Below are 12,421 nucleotides of genomic sequence, written 5' to 3'. Positions count from 1 at the left end.
CCTTATGCTAACTTTGACATCGTTTAGCTTCTGTTTGTCTGAGAGGTTTTGGCTGCGTTTATACTTGAAGTGAAGCTCTCTTTGCTTTCGCAGTAGTTTCCTAACTTTGTTGTTATACCACGGTGGGTTTTTCCCGTCCCTCACTGTTTTACTCGGCACGTACCTGTCTAAAACGCATTTTACGATTGCCTTGAACTTTTTCCATAAACACTCAACATTGTCAGTGTCGGAACAGAAATTTTCGTTTTGATCTGTTTGGTAGTCTGAAATATGCCTTCTATTACTCTTGCTAAACAGATAAACCTTCCTCCCTTTTTTTATATTCCTATTAACTTCCATATTCAGGGATGCTGCAATGGCCTTATGATCACTGATTCCCTGTTCTGCACTTACAGAGTCAAAAAGTTTGGGTCTGTTTGTTATCAGTAGGTCCAAGATGTTATCTCCACGAGTCGGTTCTCTGTTTAATTGCTTGAGGTAATTTTCGGATAGTGCACTCAGTATAATGTCATTCGATGCTCTGTCCCTACCACCCATCCTAAACATCTGAGTGTCCCAGTCTATATCTGGTGAATTGAAATCTTCACCTAACACTATAACATGCCAAGAAAATTTATGTGAATCAGTGTACCCCAGCTGTCTGTGTCTAGTGTAAATCGTGAAATAGTATGAACATGCTGCAAATGTCTGCGAGCTATGTAACTGAGGTGGGACGTGGGGACCAACCCGGTATTCACATAGTGGGATGTGGAAAACTGCCTAAAAGCCATATCCAGGCTGCCATCACACTGGCCCTTGTTGTTAAGCCACCAGGTGGATTCGATCCGGGGTCGGTGCACCTACCCAAGTCCAAGAAACGGCATATTAGTGCTCCCGGCTAACCTTGTGGGCTTGTAACTACCTCATAGGCTGGTATAATGTTTGGGATGAAGTAACTCTAAAGTTAATTCTTCTTGCATTCTGGATGACCAGTATTTTCTCTTAAATTTCTCCTGGTGATTTTCCAAAGTAATGAATTCTTCTGAGTTTGCTGTTGCCCACTCAGCCACATGCCCTTCAAGGTAACTTAATGTGAAATCGGTATTTCTTGAATCATTCCAGTGTTCAGGTAATGAACTCAAAAATACCCTCAAAATATGCTTTGGGTGTACTTGTTCCTCTGGTCTGAACTAGGGCAATTGCTTGGAAAAACTTGTTCCATTTCCTATTTGGAATTCCTCAATTAGCTTTACTGACAGTCCGTTACTGACCGTTATTTGCCATTTATTTATCTCCTGTTTTGTTTTCATGCGCTCGTCCCAGATTTTCTGGAATGTCTCCCTATTCATATCTGAGAGTGCTGCATACTGTGGCATCCTGACAGTCAATTAAATTTTCATTTGTACCTTCTTACCCATTAAGTCATTTACTTGATCCTACAAACTAGCAAAGGTGGAACTGAGAATAACTGTTAATTCTACACACCTATGGAACTTCCCCAACTGCCATCAATTGTGGTGTTATTCAAGAGTGGAACATTCCAGAAACAATCTTTTATTTATTCTTTTCCACACATAACACAAATAACACAACAGTGTTCATCAGAGGACCTCAAACAACCAACTCTCTTAAAAAAAACCATGTGCACTCCACAAGTACTCTGCTACTTGAGCTGTTGCTGTCTTTGATTGATGCACTCTTGACATATCTGCAGCCCATAATACAGGTCCAGAAATCTGCAACCAAGGCCATCACAGAGTTGAAAAAGCCTTTGCTTGAGACCATCCACTTGGCTCCAAATCAAAGGACCCAGATTAACTCTGGAACAATGCTGCAGTTTATGAGCTCTGTTAGTACCCCACACACAAGGCCTGCATTCTGCATCACATTCACCTGTCACCCATATGATGTAAGCAGGGTACCGGCACCAAGCAACAGGAGTTGTTTGTGCCAATGTGAGGCACAACTTGCAGATGACTCCACCATGAATGCTCGATAGCTGCAGGCAGGGCCTCCTTCACATTCCCTCGCATGAGGGGCCCCAGCAGACATACCGAGTACAAATTAGTCTTCTTTCTGGCCCTGAATGCTATTTCCTGAAGGGGCTCCATAACAAGCCTAACACCGGAGCTCCCAATAAGAAGCAAAACTGTCCCCCTGTGTGCCTGCTGAGACTCTACAGAAGGAGCTGCCATCTGTCCACTCAAGCGGTGAATAGGCAAGGCCAGATGGCCAGCCTCTTCCACACTGATCTTTTGCCTCAAACAATGTGAACACGTTACCACCTGCTACTCACACTGGAGTGAGTGCAGATTCAACATGCCAGGTACACATCCGGGTGCCTTTGCAACAGAGGCCATGGGTGAAATATGTGACACCTGAGGTTTCCCATGTAAAGTGGCAGATTCTCCACCACCACTAATCCCCGAGGCAGTAGCCTGAAGATAGCTGACCATAGCTGAAACTGCCTTCAGTTGTTCCCAAGTCACAGCCAGCTTCTCCTGCATTCATACTCAATGTGCACAATGCTATCCATCCTGGTACAACTAACCTAAGAAGTAAATTACAAAAGCACACAGAGAAAGCTAAATATGCAACTTGATACCCTCCTGAGAGTCACCGATGTGGCTGATGCCTTACTAAGACTGTTGATCCCCTTTCAAAATAAATTACAACTACATTACAGACTGCACAGATCTACTCTTTACAGTTACTAAAAGGCAAGATTACTCCTCTCGAATACAAAAAAATGTGTGGAATATAAGAATAAAACTACAAAAAAATACAGAAAGTGCTACATATGTAACTTGCTTCTCTGCTGGTGTGTCTGAGATGGCAGCTGGGAACTGGGCCTTTGTTGGCAGGCAGGATTATAATGTTGGGATCAGTTTTTAAAAATGATAGGTTGCAGTTCTTTTTGTGGATGTGAGGTTTGTTTCTATATTGAGGGATTTTGGGAATAGTGAGGAGGCAAGGTTGGATGTTAAGAAACTCAGGAAAGTTAACAGGGAATGATATGGGAACAGTGTGGGCTGATAATGGTTAAATGAAGGAGTAAATTGATTCAGAAAGGCTTCAATATTGGGTTTGGGTCGAGTCTCATTGGTAGGAATATTGGCAAAAAAGTGTTTCCACTGTAGAGATTGGCAAAAGAAGAGAAGGTGTGTAACAAGCATGGTATGACTGAATTTTGCAGCAGAAACACCACTTTGTGGTACAGAGGCTTTTGGAGGACTGGTTCACAATTATGTTATGAGTCTGTTTAGGCTCTGGGATCTGGACGAAGGGTGAGGACATACTATCCACATTCCTCTAGAACCTCAAAATCTGCTCTCTCATTCTATTCACCTGGTCCAAAATAGCCCAAAATGCTACCTTTTATGATGTTGATGTCCACTTCAAGGATGGCTACATCAGTACATCCTTATATCTCAAACCTGCTGCCTCCTTTTTGACAGCTGCCACCAGTTGCAGACCAGGAACCCATGATCATTGCACATGTAGTTATGAGCTTTCCTCCAAATATGTCGATGGTCTCACTGAGGTCTTCACAGACTGAAATAACCCCCCTAACCTTGTGGTTGAAACAGATCTCCCATACCTTTTCTCCCCAGTCATCTACCATCCCCAACATATCCACTGTCCAAACAGTAAAGGGCATTCCTCTCATGACTCAATACCAGCCAGGACTGGAGCAACTATATCACATTCTCTACCAGTGTCTTAACTACCTCTCATCATGCACTGAAATGAGAATATCCTTTCCAGTCCTCCCACAGTGGTATTCTGCTGTTCACCCAACCCATGCAATATCTGTGACCACCCCTACTTCACACTTGCTGCCAATGCCTTGCCTCAACAGTAGACCTAGATGCAAGACCTTTTCCATACATCCTCCTACTACCACCTACACCAGTACTACAACATATTCTTTTTCTTTGTTTCCATAACCTCATTTCCGTAACCTCCTGGCCTCAAGTTCTGCTAGCCCCTGTCCTCCACATGCTTTTCCACATCCCTTCTTCCACACCAGTGCCGCACATCCCTTCTATCCCATCAATGCACATACATAATCTTTTCCCTTTCTCCCCCCCCCCCCCCCCCACCCCCCCACCCACCTCCAAAGCACAGCTTCTCGATGATGGAATTAGCAGCCCTATCCTGCCCCACCCTGTCACTGCATGCAGTTAACAGGTAGCCTATCACCTTCCCCAACACCATCCCTGCTGTCCCTCCCATTCCATGCCCCACTCCTCTTCCATACCCCCATTTCTCAATCCAATCAGGTTGCTGCTCACCCTGGATGCTGTCACAGTGTGGCTTAGAGCCTGATGACAACAGTGGCCATGTGTATATGTGTGTGTTGTGTTGGCGTGAATGTTTCGAGTTTCCTACTTGTGAAGATTTTCAGTATTGATAAATCTGGAAGTTTTACTAGACAAACGGACTTCATTATGTTGAGTAACATCACTAATTGTAAGCAGTTGGTATCATAATAAGAAAGACAATTTAAAATTTGCATTACTGTTACAATGGCACATTGAAAATGTTGCCAGCAAGACACTTACAGTTATCAGTGGCTCTTGTGGGAAAATCTGGCACAGCCATGAGATTGTATGTTCATTTAATGTGCAAGATCAATCTTACTAATATTTTTGATCTGAAACTTAACATTCAAGTGATCCAAAATAATAGTAGTTCTTGTTGTAGAGAAAATGTAAATTAGAAGACATTCTGTTACCAGAAAATATTAAATTTCCCTATGGAGTCCTATATAATTGTGAGCACTGTGGCTGCTGTATTTGCATTTATTACTGCCTCACAAAAATGTTGCTGTATTTTCCTAAATCAATTGATCTGTACAGTGTATTGTTTCTGATGTGCATAAAAACTACTACTTTCAAGAAATATTTTCTACTGCCGTGGGCTGGTAGACTACAACCATCCTGCTTTACAATGTTTATAATTTTCTCCAATATGGTGCTTTGTACAATGAAGTACATGAATACCATCTAAGATATTAGTATCACCGTTGTTAAAAATGTTAAATGCCAGCTGATCTAACTTGCTTCTGAGGCCCTGAATACTCTAATGAAATATGCAAATTTTATTGCTATCATCGATTTGAGTCATTGCAATTGTTCAAATCAATCATGGTGAGCCATGTATATTTAGTGATGTAGATGTACTTGCTGTGCTGTTTCTACATTGTTTGTCGTGATGGTGCTACTACTGTTGACAGCCGTTGATTGTTGTGCTGATATGATTCTTCGTATGGTGGTATAGTAGCTGTCTTCATTTCTCTCACTGCCACTATTGCTGCTGTTTGTGTTGGTTCTGCTGTGGCTGATATTGGGTTTGCTGCTAGTGTTGATATTGGTACTGCAGCCACTGATGTTGGTTCTACTGCCACTATTGCTGTTGATTCTACTGATACTACTGATGTTTGTTTTTTTGTTGTCATCATCATCATCATCATCATCATCATCTTTGTTGTTGTTGTTAGTGGTGATGCTGCTACATTTATTGTTCTTACTGCTCCTCTTTTCTTTGAAGATACTGGTACTGCAGCACACAGTATGTAATGTTGCCCCTCTCTGGTTTTAATCTTATTCTTATCTTATCATTTGCTAATGTGATCTGCTGTTTTCTCTTTGTCTCTGATTTTATCTTGCAGCTTTAATAATGTATCATTGGGATGGTATGGAGCAGGCTTTGAATGCAAGTAGTCCAGAGTGACAGTTTGAACAATTTATTATTTAAAAAACATCTATCAGATCAAAGTTCACTAGTGCAGTCTAATATCACATAACTGGAGAATAGGTCATAAATTTTAAAAACACCATTAATCAATCTGTTTACATTAAAAATAGGTTGGCCAAACAAAATATTCTATATTCTGTCCAGCAAACAGCAAGTTGGCTCACTTACATAACATCACAATCTGGTCCCTTGGTCAGTATACAAAATGCTTCAGGTCTCGGCTTTGCCACAGCAGGGTGGTACCCAAGTTAATCACAATGTAGATGCTCTCCATATGCTCATCCACAAAGAAATGTCTTGTTATACTATCAGTGACCACCCACACCCACTGACTGTAGTGTCAGCACATTCCTAACACATACTTGTAGCAAAATGGCCACAATTTTAATGCACTTTAACACTTTAAATAGTGCCCCAAAATCTTAATAGCTTCTGTCATCATTAGCATGAATACCAACACTGGCCATAGTGCCATTTAAGCAAGAAGGTAGCATACAATTTTAATCTTACACTATTCTAAAAGACTTGATAATACACTCCTGGAAATTGAAATAAGAACACCGTGAATTCATTGTCCCAGGAAGGGGAAACTTTATTGACACATTCCTGGGGTCAGATACATCACATGATCACACTGACAGAACCACAGGCACATAGACACAGGCAACAGAGCATGCACAATGTCGGCACTAGTACAGTGTATATCCACCTTTCGCAGCAATGCAGGCTGCTATTCTCCCATGGAGATGATCGTAGAGATGCTGGATGTAGTCCTGTGGAACGGCTTGCCATGCCATTTCCACCTGGCGCCTCAGTTGGACCAGCGTTCGTGCTGGACGTGCAGACTGCGTGAGATGACGCTTCATCCAGTCCCAAACATGCTCAATGGGGGACAGATCCGGAGATCTTGCTGGCCAGGGTAGTTGACTTACACCTTCTAGAGCACGTTGGGTGGCACGGGATACATGCGGACGTGCATTGTCCTGTTGGAACAGCAAGTTCCCTTGCTGGTCTAAGAATGGTAGAACGATGGGTTCGATGACGGTTTGGATGTACCGTGCACTATTCAGTGTCCCCTCGACGATCACCAGTGGTGTACGGCCAGTGTAGGAGATCGCTCCCCACACCATGATGCCGGGTGTTGGCCCTATGTGCCTCGGTCGTATGCAGTCCTGATTGTGGCGCTCACCTGCACGGCGCCAAACACGCATACGACCATCATTGGCACCAAGGCAGAAGCGACTCTCATCGCTGAAGACGACACGTCTCCATTCATCCCTCCATTCACTCCTGTCGCGACACCACTGGAGGCGGGCTGCACGATGTTGGGGCGTGAGCGGAAGACGGCCTAACGGTGTGCGGGACCGTAGCCCAGCTTCATGGAGATGGTTGCGAATGGTCCTCGCTGATACCCCAGGAGCAACAGTGTCCCTAATTTGCTGGGAAGTGGCGGTGCGGTCCCCTACGGCACTGCGTAGGATCCTACGGTCTTGGCGTGCATCCGTGCGTCGCTGCAGTCCGGTCCCAGGTCGACGGGCATGTGCACCTTCCGCCGACCACTGGCGACAACATCGATGTACTGTGGAGACCTCACGCCCCACGTGTTGAGCAATTTGGCGGTACGTCCACCCGGCCTCCCGCATGCCCACTATATGCCCTCGCTCAAAGTCCGTCAACTGCACATACGGTTCACGTCCACGCTGTCACGGCATGCTACCAGTGTTAAAGACTGCGATGGAGCTCCGTATGCCATGGCAAACTGGCTGACACTGACGGCGGCGGTGCACAAATGCTGCGCAGCTAGTGCCATTCGACGGCCAACACCGCGGTTCCTAGTGTGTCCGCTGTGCCGTGCTTGTGATCATTGCTTGTACAGCCCTCTCGCAGTGTCCGGAGCAAGTATGGTGGGTCTGACACACCGGTGTCAATGTGTTCTTTTTTCCATTTCCAGGAGTGTATTTACAATTAAAGTAGCATGCCCTTTTAAATACAGCAGTGCTTGTAACATTCTCCTGAAGTGCACCCATTATATTATATCTGAGATCAGTGTAACTCGATACAACTGCAAGAGTCATGCAATGTACAGTAAGGATGCACGTTGTTTTAGCACCTACAGAGCACAACAGTTGTGTGGACACAACCGCCATGCTGATAACACCTTCTTATCACAGCAACATAACACAGTACATATTAATTCAAGTTGCATTAGTCAAATATCTCTGCTACGTACCATTTATAAACACAGTGTATTTTACTCTGCCTAAAACAGAAAACTAATACAAGGTGTGTTCTTCTGCCATCAGTTCTGTTTAAGAGAGTTCACTTACTGTTTGGACACAGTGTCCAAATGCATCATTCAATTGAGCAGATTCAGTCTTCATGCAGTCCCACAAACATATATTCAATGGTAATGTCGACATTGAGTGCAGGCTGGACAGCTTTCCCTTCCAAACCACAGGAAGCAGTATTATCCAGCAAAATTCACACTGCTTGGGTGGGATATACAGATCTATCTGACAACCAACTGATGACTCCATTGTTAGAAGTCCATTCCATCTGTCTCATACTGCTCAATGATACTGACTATCCTAACTGCTGCTGAGTATGTGTCTTGCCACTGCCTCAGGGTGGCACTACTGTACTGTACAGATTACTTCATGCTAAAGATGCGCCAACTCATGGCGTAATAAGTCATAAATAACATTTGGATCTTAGTTTACTGAGAATGATTTTCTGAAAAATTATTTTTGGTGGTTGATGGATATGTAATGCAGTAGTTACATGGCTGTTGCAAAAAGAATGAAAATTTTGAGTTTCTCTTTTTTCAATTTTAATTTAATATGCTTATCAAACTACATGATTCCTGCTAGTATTACACCATTTTAAGCTTGAGATAGTGTTGAGTTTTCTGTCTTTTGCTATGTCACATATCACATTGTTGTCCTTTTTTTTAAATGGGATCCATATGATGACGTGTTTCTTCTTTATCATCAGTAATATTTTGATTCTGTGAAAATATCATTTTTCAGTATTACATATAAATATTAATTCTGCATAGCTATATGAAATTCATGTCAATATATAAGAAAGTAGTCAAATTTAAATGTTATTTCATATGAAGAGAAAAAAAAATTCTTTGCATCAGTAGGCTATCTGTCAAAATTACAAAAATGCACACAATGTAAGTAACCCAATAAGAACAAATTCTCCATTTTATATAAAATATCATCGTCACATGGATCACATGATTCTGGATAACAAAGATGGATTGTGAAAATGGACAAAGCCCAAAGCTAGTCAGCCAGTAAATAAACAGCAGCTTTGGTGTTAAACATTAAAAAATGTCTTTTCTTCAATAATTGAGAGCTACAAGACATGACACAATAATAATGACCATCCTAGAATATTGCTCAAGTGAGTGGAATCCATACAAAATAGGACTCGTAGGGTTTACTGAACATATGCACAGAAGGACAGCATGAATGGGTACAAGTTGCTTTGACTCATGGGAGAGTGTTATAGAGATGCTGAAGAAACTGAATTGGCAGACTCTTGAAGATCATGTAAATTATCCCTACAAAGCCTATTTATGTAATTTCAATAACTGGCTTTAAATGATGACTAGGAATATACTAGACTTCCCCCTCCCTTTACATATTACTCCTGTAGGGATTATGAGTGCAAAATTAGATTAAGTACAGCACAAATGGAGGCATTTCAATAGTCATTATTCCCACATTCCATACATGAATAGAATGGGCAAACTGTGGTAACTTGTAAAGTGGGATGTATCTTCTATCATGCTCTTCACAATGGTTTTCAGAGTATAGATGTTGATTTCTTCTTTTTAGCAGCTCTGCGTTTGTTTATACTTGCAAGCACAAATGAGAAATATTAGTTGTAATTTTTGTCTGTGCAATGTAATACCTTTAATAATTGCCTGTAGCACTGGCTGTACTCCTCTTCTCTGTCTAAGTGAAGATTGACAAGGCAAAGGTATGCCCAGATATTGGGACACTGTGGATCTAGCATATTAGCCTCAGTAAATGCTTTCTCTGCTTCTTCCACGTCACCTGCCTAGTAGAAGGAAAGATTTACTTACATGAGTATGATAATTATGATTTCATACAGAGTACAGTACTACTTTGGAGTAATTCACTGGGTTCCTGTACCATATTCAAGTGGTAGAAGAAAGCAATTAGATGTAAATTAGGTCTAGCACAAAGACAAAGCTGCAAAAATCACATTGAAGCACATAAGGTAATGACATTGCATAGGAGGTATACCTACATTTGTTTAATATATGGTAAAGAATTTTAACTTAAGATCCAAAGTGCATGTCAGTAATACTAGAAATGATAGTAATGTAGATCTTTCATACTCAGGGCTGACACTGACACATAAAAGCCATAAGTAGCTAAGTTTGAAATTCATAAATTCATAAAGACAGTGAGAAATCTAATCCTTAACAGCTTTAAGTATGTCATGGAAGTGCAGTTCATATTTACACGTTAGTCCCATGCCTATTGCAATGTACAAAATGTGCATGATATAGGACATTGTCATGTAAATACAGAATATATGTTAAACACAATATATAGGTTACATAAGGGAAAATAAACACACAAAAATGTTTTTTCCTTTTATTATATAATTTAAGGACAGATTCAAATTGGGGAAGAGGTTTTATCAGCTAATCAAATGTTCAAAGTCTTAAAAACACACATAAATGAAAGGTATTACGCTTGTCACCCTCCTCCCTTCCTTGTTGTTATAATGATAATAATGTCAATGACTAGTGTAGGTTTGCCTTCATGCACTTACACTCATCAACAGTGTGGAAAATATTTTTTGTAAGTTATTCTTTTTTCGACACTTTTTCTAAATGTACTTTTGTTCTATCTTATGGTGGAGCACATAAATAAAGAAAATGGCAATATGTTTGATTCCTTAAAAGTTGGTTTGGTTATAGTATGTGGAACTAGACAATTAATGATTTTTAAGATTTTTAATTTTCTTTACTTATTTTTTGCATTAAGAATTTTTTTTTCTGATATTAACACTGCCCTCCTCCTCTCTGAAAGGGTTGCCATGTTAAATACAGATTGTACTAAACTATGGTATGCTGTTTTTGCTGTATTAATGTTGCAGGATTGATTAGGAATTCTGATAACATAGAAAAGGCTGTTTAATTTCTTTAGCAGTTTTTCTCTATTTTTTTCCCATTGCAGTTAGTTATCAGTCCATACACCTAAGAATTTAGTGGTGACACTTGCTTGATTTTACTGTCTTCTATTTCTACAGTCACTATGTGGGTCAAGTATTGTCTAGATGTATAGAATAAGATGTGTACTGTTTTGCTAGTATCCAACAGCAACCCATACTTAAAGTCAAAATAGTAGCCTGCTAATAGTATCTCTAAACTCAGTTCTCATTTACTGAGCTGAGCACGATTATTGCATTATAACAAGATCAAGACAATGTTATTTGTCATTAACTCTTAATTAGAGAGTAAAAATACCATAAAATGTCCCAAATTTTTCTGTCCACATTGGTGATCATAAATTTTAGACAGCATTATTAGATCCCTTGTTACTTAACTTTGGAAAATTTCTAGTTACTTTCAGCTACAAAATCCCTCTCTTGGAACAATAAGCAGTGGGCCATATTAGTCTCAAAAAGCAGTCATCATATAAAAATTCAACAAGAACCAAAAACCTTTCTGTTTGACAGGGGAAAAAAAAAAAAAAATAGAGAGAGAGAGAGAGAGAGAGAGAGAGAGAGAGAGTTGCATCTGAAATTTTATCCTACATGCATTAATTAAATGTTCCTGGCTGAAACAGAAACAGTTTACCCACTGTCATTTTGGCCTCTACTGGGGAGCAGAAAGAATGGTGTGAAACCTGTAGTGTTTTGCTTCACTGTGTTGTATGTGAATGCCACTAGGGGCAGTATTGTATCCCAATCACTCTGTATAGTGTCAATTTACACCAGCAGCATATCTGCCAGAATTTTATTAAAGCCTACTGTGAGCCCATTCATCGGAATTGCATGACATGACATTATCTCTGATACTAGTCTCCACAGGAACGAAATCAGAAATCATCATACTGTGTGCTACATGCTTCAAAGTGATGTCTTCTTCAAGAAACTTTGCTATTTCTGGAGTTCTGGCATTTGGCACAGCTTTTGTGACAGAATAGTGGGTGAGGTAGTCAATGCAGACTATTATCCATAAATTCCTGATGACAATGGGAACAAATCAACTCCAATTCAGTGGAATGATGCTGCTGTGGGTGGGATTGGTACCATATGCCTGGAGGTAAATGCAGCTTGTATTTCCATCATTGGGATTCCTTGCAGTGGCTCACACAGAGTCTAAAGGATTAGTAGAGCTGCTGGCCATACATACATACTTTAATTCTTGTTCCATAGATCATGAATACAACATTTCATAATGATGTGGAACATGTCACTTTAACATATGTCTGCTTGTGTCTGTATATGTGTGGATGGATAGGTGTGTGTGTGCGAGTGTATACCTGTCCTTTTTTCCCCCTAAGGTAAGTCTTTCCGCTCCCGGGATTGGAATGACTCCTTACCCTCTCCCTTAAAACCCACATCCTTTCATCTTTCCCTCTCCTTCCCTCTTTCCTGACGAAGCAACCGGGGGTTGCGA

Source organism: Schistocerca nitens, chromosome 7 (assembly GCF_023898315.1).
Source record: "Schistocerca nitens isolate TAMUIC-IGC-003100 chromosome 7, iqSchNite1.1, whole genome shotgun sequence".
NCBI classification, from domain to species: Eukaryota; Metazoa; Arthropoda; class Insecta; order Orthoptera; family Acrididae; genus Schistocerca; species Schistocerca nitens.
The sequence above is the reverse complement of the archived record's forward strand: the minus strand, read 5'-3'. Positions refer to the sequence as shown.